Source organism: Gigantopelta aegis, chromosome 5, assembly GCF_016097555.1.
Source record: "Gigantopelta aegis isolate Gae_Host chromosome 5, Gae_host_genome, whole genome shotgun sequence".
In the NCBI taxonomy this organism is placed as follows: Eukaryota; Metazoa; Mollusca; class Gastropoda; order Neomphalida; family Peltospiridae; genus Gigantopelta; species Gigantopelta aegis.
In genome coordinates, this window is record NC_054703.1 from 22,528,330 (window position 1) to 22,548,175 (window position 19,846).

At 37.0% G+C, this 19,846-nt stretch overlaps 1 long non-coding RNA gene across 1 annotated transcript; it reads right to left on the reverse strand.

Annotated features, from left to right (window-relative positions):
* Window positions 1–579: 579 nt before the first annotated feature.
* LOC121372858 lies at window positions 580–7,677 on the reverse strand. Its single transcript, XR_005958008.1, has 3 exons — window positions 7,568–7,677; window positions 2,485–2,579; window positions 580–845 (listed from the first exon to the last, which is right to left on the reverse strand). It is a non-coding gene; the product is annotated as an uncharacterized LOC121372858 (long non-coding RNA).
* Between the last annotated feature and the right edge of the window lie 12,169 nt (window positions 7,678–19,846).

Genomic DNA, 19,846 nt, shown 5'->3' on the forward strand with positions numbered 1-19,846 from the left:
ATCTGTCTACGACGGCCTTAGAGCCAGTCAACTTGATAGATTTGTGCATTCGGAATGTGCTTTAGTTATTTCTTTAAAGAAAACTAACTTTGACTTAAGATTATGTGCCAGAATTAGCAAATGTCTAACATTCAATAGCCAGTCATGTGATTAATTAATCAATGCGCTCTAGTGGTGTCGTTAAACAAAACAACTTTAATGATGACAGTCGGTCTGAATCACTAAATTTCTGACATTCATTAGCCGACGACTAATTAATGAGCTTTAAAGGGACATTCCTGAGTTTGCTCCATTATAAGATGTTTCCGACTAATAAAATATTTCTACGATTAAACTTACATTTAAATATATTTTCTTGTTTAGAATATCAGTGTCTGTATATTCAATGTGTTTCTGGTCGTCTTAATATTTGTAAGATGCCGAAACTGGATTTTGTCTTCAAATAATTTCGTACGTACGAAAAAGTATATATATGAGAGAGAGAGAGAGAGAGAGAGAGAGAGAGAGAGAGAGAGAGAGAGAGAGAGAGAGAGAGAGAGAGAGAGAGAGAGAGAGAGAGAGAGAGAGAGAGAGAGAGAGAGAGAGAGAGAGAGAACAACAACAACAACAACAACGACAACAACAACAACAAGAGGTTGTTACCTGACAAGAAAAATCGGCTATCGGGTGTCAGAAATCAATCTCAAAATATAAGCCTAGCGTCATTCAGTATTCACTTTGTGACTAAATATATATATATACAATTTTTTACCCTTTGCTTTTCTTAACAAATGTCCCCGGATGAAGCTATTTTCTCGGGCTGTCGTAATAATAACAAGGTAGGAATTCATGCGTTCACAATATCCCTGAAGGAAATAAAAACAAATATATATATATATATATATATATATATATATATATATATATATATATATATATATACAGTCAAACCTGTATATAACGGCCACCCAAGGGACCTGACAAAAGTGGCCGTTATAGAGAGGTGACCCGTATATACAAGTTCAAAATTAGAACCCATATATTAAAGAATATCACAACTGTCATAAACAAAAAATGTCGCATTTTTAAACCATTCCCACACTAGCTTATTTATGCCATCATTGCCTTTCGCTTTCTTCTGCCTTTCTCTTTTGGCTGAAACATTATTGTCAAAATCGGCCAGAACATCAACTTTCCTTTTTAAAATAGAATTAATCTGAAAACGTCCTACACCAAAATGATCGGCGATCTTTCGCGCACTTAAATTGCCTTTCTCAGATTTGTTAACAACGTCGATTCTCTGTTCTAACGTTAAAGCAGTACTATTTTTCGATGGCACTTTGCATACAAATGTATTCGTTAATATATATATTTTGCAAACGCTAACATTGACTTGCAGAAAATATTTTGTGTAATTTAAAGTTTTTACCCATGTGGCATGTTTGACTCATTTGTTTGTTTCATGTCACCGCTAATCCTTCAGTGGAATATGACCGCTGATTACAGCTGAATAAGATCAGGAGTCGCTTAAAAAATCCGAACAAGGGACATCTGCAATGACCGCCGCCTTCAGCTATTCATGTTTATTTACCAATCATGTCTGGCTAGAAACAAGGACACACTTCATTTTTTTTCTTGAGACTCAATAGAGTGACGATACATACAGATTACATTATGTACAGCCAATGGGAAGTCGTCTACTATTCAGTGAGGATGCTGAGAACCAATCGAATTACACCACCAGTAACTGCGTGTCACGGAAGTTATTGAGTGCCCGTTTGTTTGTTCAATTACGATCAGAGAATTACAATGGAACTTTACTTTGACAGAAAATAAACCCAAAGCTACAGACATGGCCATATAAACACATTTAATTTATAATTTTTAAGATGATTGAAAAAGTAAAGACATCTTGTGACCGTTATAGCAGGTTCAACCTGTGATTTTGGTTGAAAAATAGTGACCGCTGGCCGTTATGGACAGGTGACCGTTATGTACAGGTCAAATAAGGAAGGAAATGCATTGGGGGGATTTATAGTGGCCGTTATAGGCAGGTGATCGTTATGTACAGGTGACCGTTAGACCAGGTTCGACTGTATATATATATATATATATATATACATCAAGTTGAATAAATATTTTCAGAAAAAAAATAGTTTCAAATATTTAAAATATACATAAATCGAATATGGAAGCCATGTTATTTGAACTATACATTACTCCTTATCTTTTGGCACCACTTGGTTTGAATACTTATCAGCTTCCACACAGTTCAACGAGTTCAGAGAAATCTTCCAGAATATTAGAATAAGAAATATTAAAATAAGGTTCTTTGCAAATCACGCTTCGAGCCTGAAGCATTAGAAACAACAACATCAACATGGTATCCTTTTGTTATTTACACAAAATACCCCATGCTGCTAATTATAGCAGGATAAAACACTTTAGTCATATTATGATATAGGCAAGAACATAAGTAAAATGAAAAAGATCTACATTTCTTACTTGTGCTTCTATCCATGATGCGACCGTCGATTTGGGTGAAAACCAGTAACAGCTGTTTTGGTAACTGACAAAACCATGTTGACATGCTTTGGCATCTGAAAATTGTGAAATTTTAAAATTAAATTTCCCAATTTACATAATTTACATATATATATATACCATATATATTTTCATGTAATCGTAATCGTAATCGATTACTCTGTTTGAGAATACCATGTAATCGTAATCGTAATCGTAATCGATTACATTGCTAATGTAATCGTAATTTATGATTACTTCCGTGATTACTACACTAGGATTAAAGTTTCAAACTATACTCTTCAAAAGAAGAAACGCAAAACCACATTGTCGTAACATTTGGAGAATTGATTTAATTATTGAATGGTGAGTCCGATAATTACCAAATGTTGCAGGATTGTTCACAATTCACTCTAGTCCATTGTGAGTAAGTGATAGGACACACCACCAAGGTCAAGGTCATCTGGAGTCAATACCGGGTGTGGCCTCCGCGTGTGTTGACAACTGCCTGGCACCGCCTGCCCATTGAAGCAACCAGAGTACGGATGACGTCCTGGGGGATGGTGGCCCACTCGGCCTGCAAGGCTGCTGCCAGCTCGGGAAGGGTCTGGGGTTGTGGTTGTCGCTGTCGGAGGCGTCGGTCCAACTCGTCCCATAGATGCTCAATTGGGTTCAAATCCGGTGATGTCGATGGCCAAGGAAGGACATTAATGTTGTTGTTCTGTAGGAAAGCCGTTGTGAGACGTGCTGTGTGAGGCCTGGCGTTGTCATGTTGGAACACTGCGTTGGCGTTGGCCATAACTGGAACGATGTGTGGCCGGAGGATCTGGTCAATGTAGCCCTGTGCATTCAGGTTGCCCTGCACGTGGACCAGGTCAGTTCTGCTAGTGTGTGAGATGGTTGCCCACACCATGACACTACCCCCGCCGAATTTGTCCACTTCCTGCACGCAGTTTGCCGCATAACGTTCACCACGACGCCTATACACGCGACATCTTCCATCATGACGTCGGAGCAGAAATCGGGACTCGTCACTGAACCACACCTGTCTCCATCGCAGTTGAGGCCATTGTCGATGAATCTGGCACCACTGCAGTCGGAGTCGACGGTGTTGTGGTGTTAAGATGACACCTCGAACTGGACGTCTGGCACGAATTCCTACCTCACGTAGGCGGTTCCGTACGGTCTGGTCGGATATCCTGCGCAAACCTGGTATTGCTGTGGCTGTGGAGGTGGCAGTAGTCAATCGTTCCCGAAGGTGGCGTACCCGGATGTAGCGGTCCTGCCCGGGGGTAGTGACCCGTGGTCGACCGGATCTAGGGAGGTCACGTGTTGATCCATGTTGCTGGTAACGGTCCCACAGTCTGGAGATGGTGCTTGGGGACACATGGAATGCCCTGGCAACGGCCGTTCTGGATTCGCCTGCGTCTAGTCGGCCGATGGCATTGTTTCTCTGCGGTTCACTGAGACGTGGCATGTCCTGTATTGTCAACTGTCGGCCAAATACAGAGGCCAGGCAAGCGAACACCCTGCACTTTTATACTGTCGGTGTTCATGTTGTACGTGCAGACAACGCACGTGCAGTGGTGACATGGTTTGCACGTGGCTGCGTTTTTGCGAATATTCACATTTTGGAACTTTATTGTACATTAGCTGCGTTTTATCGAATGTAACCGTGGGAATGTGTTTGGGATATGCAATGACCTTATATTCTCAAAGCATGAACCGGTAGGTAAACATAAAATCGGAGTTATAACCCATTTGTACCCTTTTGCGTTTCTTTGTTTGAAGAGTATATATGAACTTGCACTTTTTTGATGTTTATATATTAATCATTAATATAGCATCCTTCAATATACATGTATCTTTAAAGTAATAAAGTTATTACCAACTAGCAATGTAAACAAAGTATGTAAGTTAAGAACATATTTATACAAAATAATAAGAAGGCATGAATCTATGGTTACTTAGTTTTAAATAGAGTTCTGTACACATATTATCATATTCCTCTTAACTGTTTTATACCAACACCTTCCATTATGTCTGTAAATGGTTATATTATGTACCATATGTTATATACACCTGGTAAGCTATAAAACTTCAAAGGAAATGAAGAAGGAAATGAATAAGTAAATTGAATATAACGTACATAAGCTTATGGAAACAAACATGCCTATTAACCAAACCTCTTTGATATGCTTGGTAACAGTAACAATGCTAGACAAGAGAAGACAATAATTTTATTCTCATAAACTGCACTGAGTGCAGTATGGAGAAAATATAAACAAAACAAGTTACAAAGTATTTTCTGTAGTGGTAATGGAAATAGTATTTAAGTAATATTAACCCGGAAGACTGACCCTCTCAATGACAAGTTGCAAATATTTACCTAGTTTACACAAAAGTGATTTTTTAGTTGTAGAAAATAACCGGTAAAAGGTAATTGCATTTGCTCTATTGGTATAGTAACTAGGTATATACACATTTCGATCAGTAGATAAATTCGTACATTTAAATATAGTGAAACTCATCACCAACACAAGTGACATATTATGTTTTCTCTCTCAATATTAAACCATCTACCGGTTTCAATAGGAAGTGCGACATTACCAGTTTTAAATTTACAAATAATTCTAGCATTTTTTGGTTGAGAGTTATAAACAAATAATTTTCTAATTTAAATTCATGCTTGAACATTCTGTAGTCAATACCTTTTGATGAGTCAAATTTATCACAATTCCATTTTTACAAGTACTGGCACATAGTATTCGCTTAACTGCATGCTTTAACCACAGAACATCCACCTGTGCTAGTAGTTGGGTGCAGCACTGAGCAATCAGTGTAAACAATAGAGCTGACTTTCCATTGTTTTCTATAACAATAGTAGAACTATAATTTGACTTGGAAACATTGGAGCTCTCCATGCTTAAATGAAACCTAAAGGGATGAAGCCGCACATTCACATATTTGCAATTATCCGGTTGGTTTTGCTATCAATCACCTGGATTCATTGAACTTGTATTATTTGCTCTTGCTGATATGTGCAGTATGTAACTGCACGTTCATGAAGGAGTCAGTTACCGGCCTCGGTGACGCAGTGATTAAGCCATCAGACTACAGGCTGGTAGGTACAGGGTTCGCAGCCCGGTACCGGCTCCAACCCAGAGCGAGTTCTTAAGGGCTCAATGGGTAGGTGTACGGTCACTACACCCTCTTCTCTCTAACTAACCACTAACAAACTAACAACTAACCCACTGTCCTGGACAGGCAGCCCAGATAGCTGAGGTGTGTGCCCAGGACAGCTTGCTTGAACCTTAATTGGATATAAGCACGATAATAAGTTGAAAACAAATCAATCAAGGAGTCAGTTATACATTGCCTATATATTTTTTGTATTAAAAGTTGTGATTTTTTCCCCCTGTGACGTTTTGTCCTGTGTGTGTGTTTTTTTTATGGCGTTTATTTGTCAAGTGAATCAGTTAATTTACAAGTTGACTGAAATAATTGATTCTCCAGAAGTCACGTGACAAGAAAGTGCTGGAGCCAAATACTTTCTGAACCGGTAGAACACTAAACAAAATATTCTATTCTTTTAATCTTTCTTTTTTAATTTGTGGGTTATATTACTTTATACCAATGGCTACCTAAACTTGTAACGATTGTAGTGATGCTTTGGAGTGAGAGGTTATGCATGTTAAATAACTTATTGTTGTGTGTGGATTTGGCTGTCCAGTCAAGCTTACAGACAAGAGATTAAGATTGTGCGCTATCCGTCTGCAGTCATTAAGACTAACAAAAGCAAAGAATATGTCACAGTACAACCGATCGCATTCAACACTTTTGATGTATTGTCAAATTATCATAGTTGACAACTCGGACCTTTGATAACTGTAAACTATGTGTCTTGTTTTATGTTACACTGAACTAGAGCAGTTCGGCGATTAAAGGGGCATGCTTTGGTTTCTTATAGCAGCTTGGGGATTAACACACATGTAATTACGTTTTGTCGTTAAATATAATAATATCTTTTAAATATTCATGTAATGAGTAACGTTTGTTTTGTTTAACGACACTACTATAGTACATTCATTAATTAATTAATTATTATTTATTGGATGTAAAGAATTTGGTAAACTTGACACATATTCATCAGATGAAACCCGCTACATGTTTTCCATTAGCAGCAGAATAGCACATACCACGGCCTTTGATATACCAGTTATGGTGCACTGGTTGTAAGAGAAAAACTATAAGTTGAACTAGTCCACCGAGGGGTTTTGAAAATACAATTACATGTAATAATTGTGATATATATAATAATATTGATGTAATAAATAATCTACAATTATCCATTATTTGTTCTTAATTAGTGAAATCAAGTGAACAATTATATGTTGGTAACATTACCTCAAAAATAGTTCATATTTGTGAAAATGTAATCATGACTGTAATCATGATTACTGGGCAGGGTAATCACAATCATAATCGATTACTTTAATTTTCCTTGTAATCGTAATCGTAAGCGTAATCGTAATCATGGCATTCTTAAGTAATCGTAATCGATTACTTTTGTCATGTAATCGCCCCATGTCTGACACACACACACACACACACACACACACACACACACACACACACACACACACACAAACACACATATTAAATAATGAACATATATCCGAGACTGTAGCTTTAATATTGATGGTAGATATTTAAATAGTTAAAATTCGAATACATCTAGCAAAAAAACCTTTTTTTCTATTTCTTAATTTCCGTGATGAATCTCACGATAGATGTAGGCTGTCATGGATGACGTAGATGACAAAATCCCGAGAACGCGACCTCAGCTTATACCTGAGATTGCAGCTTAAATGTTGATGGTGTATTGTAAATGTTTTATACAATTATACTCGAGAAAAAAAAAAAAAAAAACCTACACACACAAAACCCAACCAAACAACCGTTAATGACAACGACAGAAACAAGAAGAAAACGAAAACAAAACCAGAAAGAGAGAAAGGAAGGGAGGAAGAAATAAATAAACAAAGACAGAAAGAAACATTACCTGCATATTGCCAAAGTGCAGTCAGTACAAGAAACAAACCGACGAGCATCGTGGTTGCCTTCATGTTGATCAAAGAGCGTTAAGTCAGAAACGTTTTGTTTATAGTGTTCGTTGAATGAGAAATGATAACTTTTATAATGGAATATTGGTGTCAACGCCATCTGGTGTCAACAACCACAACGTGCTTTTAATAGTGTGAAATGCATTACTAGTACGTTATGCAAAACAGGCAATATGTCAATAATTTTCAGGGGAAATATTTATGACACCGATGAACACCCAAAGTGTATCTCTGAACAAGAAAGTTATTATTTTTTTTTTTTTGGTTTTTGTTGTTTTGTTTGTTTTGTTTTTGTTTTGTTTTGTGTTTTAAACGACATCACGCTAGAACCTTTTTTATTTACTGAACACAGAGAGAGAAAAACTAATGTTTTGAGAGTTAATTTGGTTTCATAATGTGTTTGACTTTATATGAATGCATGTTTGACGACACCCCACAAAAAATTACACGCCGGCTATTTGGTTGTCAGAAAAAGGAAATATAAGGAAATATTATTTACATTAAGGATACATGTATATAATTATGTAAACCACAATGAAAAGAGCTGTAGGGAAAAGTGTCATAGAATACAAATATCAAGGTAAGTATATGTTTAAATGTTGTATAGAAATCAAAACTTTAAAGTTAAATATGGGTGGAATTTAAAGGGTTCTAATACATTTTGTTTGCCAAATATATCGTTTCTCGTTGACTTCAGATGATTACACTCCACCAAAATGTGGCGCACATACAGTGTACCCAAATACTGCTTAAACAGAGGAGGAGAGTCCTTTAAAATAAGATTTTATATGATTTCTAACATTATCACCGCTGATCTATAGTTACAAATAATGTCAGTGTTAAGAAATCATGGATTGTATACCTATAAATATATTGCCTGCGCGTTTTTCTACATCTCTTCTATTGTGTATAAAAATCAAGTGTTCAACGGTTAAAAGCCGTCGAATATATGGTTCAGGACTACATAGATAATGAAATAGAAACCAGCTGTTGCTACTCCATGGGTTACTCTTTTGCATTGCCAGCAAGGCATCTTTTACCTGCACCATCTCACAGATACGATAGTACATACCACGACATTTGTGACACCAGTGGTGGACATTCCCGGTAAGACGTGTTTGTTTCGCTTGTGCACACTGCACGTGCTTTCGTGTGCTCAACTTGGGGTCCTTCATTTCGTTGTTTTTGTCAGCGAAATGAAGTTTTCTACTGGAATGTATGCGGCCATTGGAACCGATTGAACGCTGGAACGCTTCTCGTTTCGACAGTTTGCACAACCAGGTTGGATTCTTTTTTAGCGAGATTCCTTGCCTACACGTCATTTCTCCATCTGACTGTCGACTCGTTTTTTGTCGTGACTCGTATGACGGCCATTCTGCAGAACGCCACGGTTGTTCGCGTTTAGTCTCTACATGTTCGAGCCTGTCCTAGAAGCAATGGAAGATTGACCGCCCCACTCTAAGAAGAAATAGGAAGCGGATCGGCCCCTACTACTCTTTTTCTAGACTTTACCTTGCTTTATAGTGATACCATCTCGTATCCTTCTGGAGTCGGGCCCGTCCGCACCACTATACCAACCCATGACGACTGGACTATACCCTAGTCTGATACTCTCTCTCTCGTTCAGACGGATCCGGCTTCTCAAGATTTGTATTTCAGCACAGCACTACACTTTCAACGTCTATCGACTGTCAATCTAGGGGTTTTCTTGACGGGATGCAACCCATCTCGTCCCTTTAAGCTGTGCACCCAAACGACCTCAACGAGGCCACTCGCGTGGACATATCGATCGGACTTTAAACTTTTAGATCTGCGTTCAAAATTTTATGTCGAAATTACTACTTTAATTTTTTTTTTATTAAATAGTCCGATCCTCTCTTCTTTCTCTTATTTAATTTTGGACTGTCCTTCTAAACTGCTCCAAATTATATAAATATTCAGCCGAGCAGTCAATTCTTTTTTTTATTTTTGGCTTGTAACCTTTTTTTTTATTTTTTATTTACTCTATTAACTTTTTTACTAATTGCTATTTTCAAAATTCTGCCCATTTTCACCCCCCCCCCCCCCCATCCCGAGTCAGGCCACCGATCTTATCGGAGGTCGAACTCGGGATGGGCGTGTTCGAAACCCTAGTGGTATATGGGCACGTTAAACTAGTTATCATCATCACCAGTTATGGAGAGATCACATCACGATTTAAGCCAATCAGTTCCAATGAAAACAGTACATTTTTTCTCTCCAATGTAATTAAAATTAGCTCCACTATTACATGTGGATGTAACAGCAGCCCCGTTGCAGCTCATGTCCAGTTGACCTTTCATTCGACCAATAAAAACCTTACTTGAAAAAATCATGCCAGTGATTTAACAAGAATTTGAAAACATTCGGGGTTATGCCGAGGGTATACGAAATGATTCGGGTGAATTACGAAGTATGCCCCTGTAACAGCCCAAAATATACCCCACGCCAAATTATACCCGGGGTTAAAGTGGGCTAGCCTGTTTTATACCCCGGGGTATAAACTGGACTAGCTCAGAATATACCCTGGGTATGAAACAGGCTAGCCCAGAATATACCTCTCTAGTCCAGATTATACCCCCATTGTGTTTTTCAAAAATAAGTCTGTATTTCAATGTCCTGAGGTTTTCTCCATCATAATTTATATTTTTTGGACTAGAGAATATTGAAATATCTTCTAAAATGACTAATCTGTGATAGTTTTATTTTTTATTAAAGCAATAGTTGCTTTTCTTTTAAAGCGTTTATTATTATTATTTATTATTTATTTTGTATACAGGTTAGTAATAAAAAAATACCAGATAAGTATGTTTTCTCACCACAGCTCAAATTTTGTCATGGTAAAGTTTAAAACAATGTATAATTATTCACAGCTTCATATACTCAGTTTTTATACTGTAACTGTGTATTGACATTACTTCGGTGAGCCCTACACTGATTGACACCCAAAAGTGTTCTTTCTTTGTTTGGGGATGTCGTTTAGCATGCATTTAATCCATTTAGAATAATCAGCTGAATTTCTCTCCCATTACATACCATTCAGCTATAAGTGGTAATTTAGGTCATGCTAAGGCTAGTATCAATAATTTCTTACAATGTTAATAAAGTCACGAGACTAAAGTCATGGCAAAACCATGCAGCAAGTCTAGAAGTTTACATGTTTTATAAGCATGTACATAGGTATAGGTTGAAAATGAAAACCAGTTACTTAAAAGTGTAGTTGTGTTTGTATTTAGTCAAGAGAACGATCTGTAAAATTGGAAGTTGTGGCAGCTTTAATGTGGGATGAAGATATTTAAAACAAATATTTTCAGCTTAGAGGAATATTATTTGTTTAATTTTCCTTTTTCTTTGGCTTGTCAAAATGTTTTATTATATTTCTGTTTTTAAACAAATGATAAAAAATTAACAATGTTTTTATAGATCTGTTTTATGGCTGGTTTTTTAAAATTAATTGGCATAATGCTATTTCCAATGTCTCCGATTAGCTACAATTTAAAACATTGTTCGAGTTAACTACCAGCTATAAATTAAAGCGGCAGAATCCGGAATATTTTTTATTATTTAAGCATATAGAACAGAAAATCCAATTACGTTTGGTGCATATATGACGCCGCACTCCGCATTGGTTTCACTTTTAAGTAACTGGTTTTCATTTTCAACCTATATTAATATTGTAAGAAATTATCGATACTAGCCTTAGCATGACCTAAATTACCACTTATAGCTGAATGGTATGTAATGGGGGAGAAATTCAGCTGATTATTCTAAATGGATTAAATGCATGTTAAACGACATCCCCAAACAAAGAAAGAACACTTTTGGGTGTCAATCAGTGTAGGGCTCACTGAAGTAATGTCAATAAACAGTTACAGTATAAAAACTGAGTATATGAAGCTGTGAATAATTATACATTGTTTTAAACTTTACCATAACACAATTTGAGCTGTGTTGGAAAAACATACTTATCGGGTAATTGTTTATTACTAACCTGTATACAAAATAAATAATAAATAATAATAATAATAAACGCTTTAAAGAAAAGCAACTATTGCTTTCATAAAAATGAAACTATTACAGATTAGTCATTTTAGAAGATATTTCAATATTCTCTAGTCCAAAATGTATAAATTATGATGTAAAAAACCCTCTGGAAATTGAAATACAAACTTATTTATGAAAAACACAATCAGGGTATAATCTGGACTAGAGGGGTTATTGGGGGTGGGGGGAAGGGGTGGGGTGGAGGAGTTGGGTTTGTTTTGGGGGGTGGAGGTCTTGTTGTTTTTTTGTTTGTTTTTTAATTTAGGAAGTTACAAAAACGTCAAATTCTGTATTCATGTCTGTATTCTCGGCTATGTATAACTAATAGTGATGCGGTATTTGGAGCACTACAGGGTGTATACTACCAAATCAAATCCCATAGACGACAATAGTAACATATGCGGCTAAAACTCCTACCTGCAACGTATCAACCGACATAAACGCCACAGATATAAATACTACCACCCTAGTTTCGCACAAAATTCTAGTACTTTTTTTTACAGGTACCCCATACATGTTTCAAGGACAAGGCTACTTGACACATTGGTACTAGATGAAATAAAATTGCACATTTATTTTACCCAGATGAAACTATTATTTTTTACAACCAACACACTCACATTTATAACCAATCACAGGACTTGTGGTGTTCACTTCTCTATCAAAAGTTGGGTGCACCTCGAACTTTGACCCAGCCGGAAGTTATTTGGTATAGTACTACCTATACTGATAACATACATTTTTCAAAAAGTGTCCAGCTATGTGTCTTTATGACAACCAGGATCTGGTGTATTCTGACATAAACTGACAACCTCACTGGAACTGTTGTTTCTACAGTGCAACCTAATATAATGTACACCTCAAAAAGCATATATATTGCATATAGTTTTGTACAAATGCAATATGTCATATTAAACAACAAAATGTTTTAAAATAAAACTCCTGAAGATATTTACTTTCAGTTGGGTGTGTGTACTCGGGTATATATGTAAAGACAACAAAGATAGTCAGAGTACCTCTACCCCTTTAAAGAATTCCATTAAAACACATGCACTTGATTGACCCCTAGATTATGAAGACCATAACAGGCACATCAAAGAAATATCAGTATTAAAAAAATACACTGTCTGAGGAAGGAAACACAAACATGAAGGTATCTGTATAAAGTAATGACTTAATGTCCTGACCATTAGTGTTGGGAGGAAATCCTGTATGCTGGGTGTGGGTGTCTTCAAGTTACCAGGTGTGGGAATTTCAAATCCATCGGCCATGCTGATTTTCATAATGAACCATCAAAACTATTGGCAGCCACCAATATTCCTGACTATATTTTATTTATAGCCTACTGTAGTTGGAGGTTTTAATAGGTGTGATATCTGGAATAATCATGCAGCTTTAACACATTTATTTTTGATTAATTACTGAAAACAACCTATTTTTAAATGACAAAATTACCCGAACATCTATTTTCTTGCATTATTTTCTAATCCGGATAAATACAATATGTACATTAGATGTATTCCTACAATCTGTAATCCAGCATTTTATTTAGCTAGTAACATTAGGTAATACAGCTTTAACAATAAAATAAATTATCAACTTAATCCAAGGCAGATAATCAAATCTGAAAAATTGGTTCTGAATCTAGTATAAATTCAAAATGCTTTTCATGAGAGCTAACTAAGTGATTATTAAGAAACAAAAATTATCTGGCGATCTAAGTATATGTTTAACAACCTTATTGTTATGTACAAATAAGAACAGAAGGCACAATAGTGGCAACAAATTTAATTATGTTTTTGGTAAAGTTTTTCTTCAAATTTACTTAAAATTTTGCAAGAAACTACAAATTTGTCTAAAATATAACTTAGCACCCTATAAATATGTCAAAATGACAATAAAAATCAACTTCTTTATAAATTTGAGTTTTCAAAATTTCATACATAAAAAATTAACAATGTTAATGGAAACTAAAGACATTAACCCACTATTGGGACATGCTATTTTTAATATAAAAATAAATTGCTATTAAAATCTTAGTTCAGGTTGCCTATATATAATACCATATTTAAGAGCAGTTGTATATGGCAAGTCAAATACCATGTAAAAAGAAATTAGTGAAATCTTTACAGTATGAATTATAGGCCAAAACCAACTTTTCTTCAGTGCTAACTTTGATTCAAACTCCATTCAGAGCCATGTACAGAGATTATTGTCAAGGTCAAGGTCATTGTGAACTTGCATGATCGAGTGATGGCTAATTAATCAACCAGTATAGTTTAATTAAATAAAATGACAAAATCATAATATTTTTTATTATGCACTGAATATGACGACAATAGTAACATATGCGGCTAAAACTCCTACCTGCAACGTATCAACCGACATAAACGCCACGGATATAAATACTACCACCCCTTACACTTAAAGTGAATCAGAAACAAATGGGGGTCAAGCTGCTCGTTTCTGAGATAACGGGTAGCGTCTATGACTACCCTAGTTTCGCACAAAATTCGAGTACTTTTTTTTACAGGTACCCCATACATGTTTCAAGCACAAGGCTACTTGACACATTGGTACTAGATGAAATAAAATTGCACATTTATTTTACCCAGATGAAACTATTATTTTTTACAACCAACACACTCACATTTATAACCAATCACAGGACTTGTGGTGTTCACTTCTCTATCAAAAGTTGGGTGCACCTCGAACTTTGACCCAGCCGGAAGTTATTTGGTATAGTACTACCTACAGACGGGAATCAATTATAGATGGATCGCGGGCCCATCGAACACGTTACCATTGTACTATCCCTCGTCCCGTGTCTAACAGGACGCACACGACAGATGTGCAACAACAATGATAGTGTGAAATAAGAGTCACAAATAAAATCAATTTACACATGACACATGACGTGTATTGGAAATCCTTATCTGTTGTAGCGTTGCACATCCCGGATATCAACACTTATTAACTGAATCCGTTACAGAACTGTGATGCTTTTAGATTTGTTTGAGTGCCAAAGAGGTGAAATGCTGGCTGATATACGCGTAACAGCTTGGGATCGTTGTTCGACTAAATATACTTCGCAATACGATAAGCGCTCATACATTTATAATTACATTTTATAATTACTGTTTTGTAATAGGCGTCTGGATTGGTTAAAATGCTATCACGTGATCTAAAAAAAAAACAAAAAACGTTCATTCTTCCATGAACGTGAAATTTTTTCAGATAACAAATAAAAAGAGAATGTTATTACCGGAACTACTTTTTATCAGTTACATCAACAAAGGAATCCCCGAGGATTCCATCGTTTCTATTTTTATCCCAATATCGTCTGCACTGTGAGTGACAGCGAAAAGCTGACAGATGGAATCACAATGTCGGATGACAGACACGAAAGTTTTGATGGAGGCTTTACATTAAGTTTATCACCTCTTGTTGTAACATGACCTACACCGCACAAAGTCTGCGAGCCACCGCAATTCAGGCTTTAAACGACTCCGGTTTTGAACTGAGACACATAATGTATATGACAGGCCACAAAAACGAAACATATATTAGAAGTTATAACAGAGAATGTTCAACAAATAAAAAGAGAGACATGAGCGCAGCTCTGTCATATTTTACAAAAACACCAAATCAACAACTTACACGCGCGAAAACGGTGTCGTCCCATTTGGTCGAATTCCCAATTGGCCGAAATGCCAGTTGTTCGAAAAATAAGTACTCGTCTGTTATATACGAACAACCTGATTACCTGTGTATGTAATGAACATGGTCAAAGGGGATAGAGAAATGTGAAAGAGCGAAGTTGATGCAGTTGAATGCTGGAGCTGCACCACCACCGAGGAACAGAGTCTACGGGATCTCGAGTCCGTCGCCTCAAGCAGCAACTCACTGACAGAACCAAAATACCCCTGCAGTACCTGGACGTCATTGGTCACCTCATGAAGCTGCAGTGATTGTGACATTGTGAGTGTAACATTCCGAAAGAAACTGCTGCTTCAAAAAATAGTCTGGAACAGTTCATTATAATGACTGAGGTAACAACATGCATGTCAGTAAGACCATTGGACCATATCTATTGTTGTTTTAGCAGTCCGCAGTCGATGACCGCAAATGTCTTGAGATAGGAATGAGATAAGCTGGCTCTACTCATTCAAGGGTATTTTCTCATAGGACGTGACTAAAAGATAAATGCTATCCATAATTCACACTCTCAACACACACACACACACACACACACACACACACACACACACACACACACATGCACACACACACACATATACACACAAACACGCTCTGAATGTGAGCCGGTGCCGGGTTGCAAACCCTACCAGTCTTATGTCCGATGGCTTAATCACGACGCCACCGAGGGCTGTGTGTCCAGAACAGTGGGTTAGTCATTGGTGGTTAGTGGTTAGTGGTTAGTGAGAGAAAAGAAGGTGTAGTGGTCTTATACCTACCCATTGAGTCGTCAAAACTCGCTGTGGATGGGAGCAGGTACTGATATGAAATCCCTGTACCTACCAGTCTTATGTCCGATGGCTTAACCACGACGCCACCGAGGGCGGCATATACTTGAACACCTGCATTTAAGAAAACAATGGGGCTTCGTAATTTCGGCCCATTATGTGTAAGGGCCACAGTGATAATTAGAGGAAAAAACCCCCGCTACCGCCACTCCATGGACTATCTTGTTTGATTTAATAAGCAGGAAGGGATCTTTTACATGCATTATCCCACAAACAGGATAGTACGTATGATAATACTCACCGAAACCAATGGCGTAGGAAAGTGCCAAAAAGTGGAGGACACACTTTTATACGTGTATTTATACATGTTTCTCATTATTATAAAGCAAATATAAAGCAAAATATCTGAAAAGTGGGGAGGGGGACACATGCCCCCTTGCCTCCCCACCCTCGCTTCCTGCGTCAGTGGAAACGAGAAATGGACCAATGAACCCACCGACGATGGATAAATGGATTCAGATCCTTACTCTCAAGGTAACATATATTACACTTTGGGGAGGAGAGGAGGGGTTAACAGCTTTTATTACATCGGCTAGCGAACACTTCATGATCGACAGGTTTATCTTTCAGGGTCAAAACTTTAGTTTTGAATTTTTTTGAAAACATGCAATTTCCTGCATTCTACAAGCAAAATTCATCTCTGCCTTAAAATGTACTACCAAGAATATTTTTCATTCAGAAATGTTATTCATTATATATATATATATATATATATATATATATATATATATATATATATATATATATATGTGTGTGTGTGTGTGTGTGTGTGTGTGTGTGTGTGTGTGTGTGTGTGTAATATATTTTATGTGTGTAGATAGACAGATAAGATAGATTAGATAGAGATAGATAAATAGTAAAATAAAAGTTTGTTTTATTTAAAGACGCCAATACAGCACATTGATTTTTTTATCTTATCATCAGCTATTGGACGTCAAGCATATGGTCATTCTGACACTGTTTTTAAAGGAAACCCACTGTCGACACATAGGCTACTCTTTTACGACAGGCATCAATGGATCTTTTATTTGTGCTTCCAACAGGCAGGATAGCACAAACCATGGCCTTTGTTGACCTAGTTATGGATCACTGATCGGTGCAAGTGGTTTACACCTACCCATTGAGCCTTGCGGAGTACTCAGGGTTTGGAGTCTCTATCTGCATTAAAAATCCGATGCCTCGTCTGGGATCCGACCCCAGCACCTACCAGCCTGAAGACCGATGGCCTCCCCCCCCCCCCCTCAAACTTAATATTGCACGTATACATAAATGCATATATATAAAACAGTTAAACAATAAACACAAACTCACACGTACACAACCAGAACCACTCTCACATTTATCCTAATATCATAAACCCTAACACACATTCGCAAAAACATATTAAAAACAACAAACACACACACAACAAAAACACCAACCACACAAACATACATGCCACCCTTCATTCCCCTCCCCCTCAAAAAAAAAAACAAAATAAAATAATAATAATAATAATAATAATAATAATAATAATTTTAAAAAAAACATTAAAAAAAAAAAAAAAAAAAAAAAAATACATAATTTTGTTTTAATAATAATAATAATAATAATAATAATAATAAATCAATAAATAAATTCTAATTTTAATAATTTGTAACTACTGAGTTTAAGAGATTAACTGACATTAAACGACAAAATAGAAAACTTTGTATAGAAAATAATGTCATGAAATAAGCTATTACTAATTTCCAAGTTTATCCACACCCTCACACACATACTTCAGTTAGTCTCTCTCTTCCACACCTTTTGCAAGCACACTTCGTCTCTTTTGTTTTCTGGTAACCACATTATTTATGATCGTTTCATCGGCTGGGCGTTTGATCAGCTATGCCGTAACATTCGCTGTTGAACACTGCCAGTGTCTGCTACAATGGTATCCGCGTCCTTCTTGTCACACTTAGCAATCCATTTCACTCCCTTGTATAACTTGTTCAGTCACTGGGACACTTGTTTTCCTGTACGGCTTTTCCGAATTTAACTCTGATGTTACTGCTTTACTAACACTTTTCTCCTCGGCCTGGTTTTCCTGCGTGGCTAATAGTGCGGTGACTGCTTCATTCATCCCGTCACTATCACTGTCACTATCATCAAAACACTCGCTATCACGTCCATACTCACTACACACACACTCATCCTCATTATTCCCATTTCACATAAAAAAATCTTATTGCAGTTTCTCGCGTAATGTCCTTTTCCTTTGCGAAAATGACACACAGTATCGGGGCACTCTTTAATCACATGACTGTCCGACATGCAGGTATAACACACTTTTAGTTGGTTGTCATGCAGCACTCTCAAATACTACACGTGAGACGTCTAATCTTCGGAAATAAAGAAAGAATATATAGCCTAGTTTTATTGTCCGAGAGTTAGTGCAATAGCCTACGCACGATAGAACAGCCATATGCCTTGTGTGCTAGTGCACGGGGCACATAAGTCAATACTTTTCTTGACATGCACGGCAAGTTGCTTCCCTCTAATTAGCATATTTAAGGCGGGAATGTTTTGTTTTTTAAGGTTTTCGTTGAAGATTTATTTTGTTAATAATGATGCAAGTACTTCAATCGGGATTTAGTGAGTACGGTACGTTATATGTTTTTGGTGTGTGTGTCCACACTTTCTACGTCCCTCCGGACTAGTTTAGTACAACTCAAAGGGGCGGACCCCCAACCCGCCCTCCCCTGCGCACGCGCCTGTGTAAAACGCTCGCTTGATGCGAGGTCGGTCTGTTTGAAATCCAATAGCTGATGATTAATGAATCAATGTGCGCCAGTGGTGTCGATAAACAAAACAAACTTTAACTTTAGTACAACTCAAGGGTCGGTTCTAAACTCCGTTGGAATAACATTTTACTGTCGAGTGTGTGCGTATGAATTGATTTTCGCATAAGCACTAATGTACCATAACATTACCGGCCTCGATGGCGTCGTGGTTAAGTCATCGGACATACGACTGGTAGGTACAGGCTTCGCAGCCAGGCACCGGCTCCCACCCAGAGCGAGTTCTTAAGGGCTCAATGGGTAGGTGTAAGACCACTACACCCCCTTCTCCCTCAGTAACCACTAACAGTTAACAGAACATAACATACCTTTATTTCGCTCACGGCCACCAGCCGATAGCATCAGAGGATTGTATACATATAACAGATAAATATATATACACATACATATTTTGATCACATTAGGTTTCGTAAAATAATATTCGTGCATTTTGGATTTATTGCATATAAATAGATAATGAAACTCATCTCCGATATCGTCTATATTACATAATGTACACGTCCTTTGTTCTTGGACAGAGAACTCAGATAGCTGAGGTTTGTGTCCAGGACAGCGTGTTTGAACCCTAATTGGGTATAAGTACGAAACAAAAAACACAGAAAAAAAGAAAGTTTCTAAAGCATAACATTAGACACATTTAGATAAACCAATTACATAGTAGGCTAGACGCAAGGATGACCTAGTTATTATATGCTGATGTGGCTATTTTGAAATTCAAATGGCGGCCACCAGAGGAAGCTATTTTTGGAATACCACTTTCAAATGAATCCCACTATGCCATAGAACA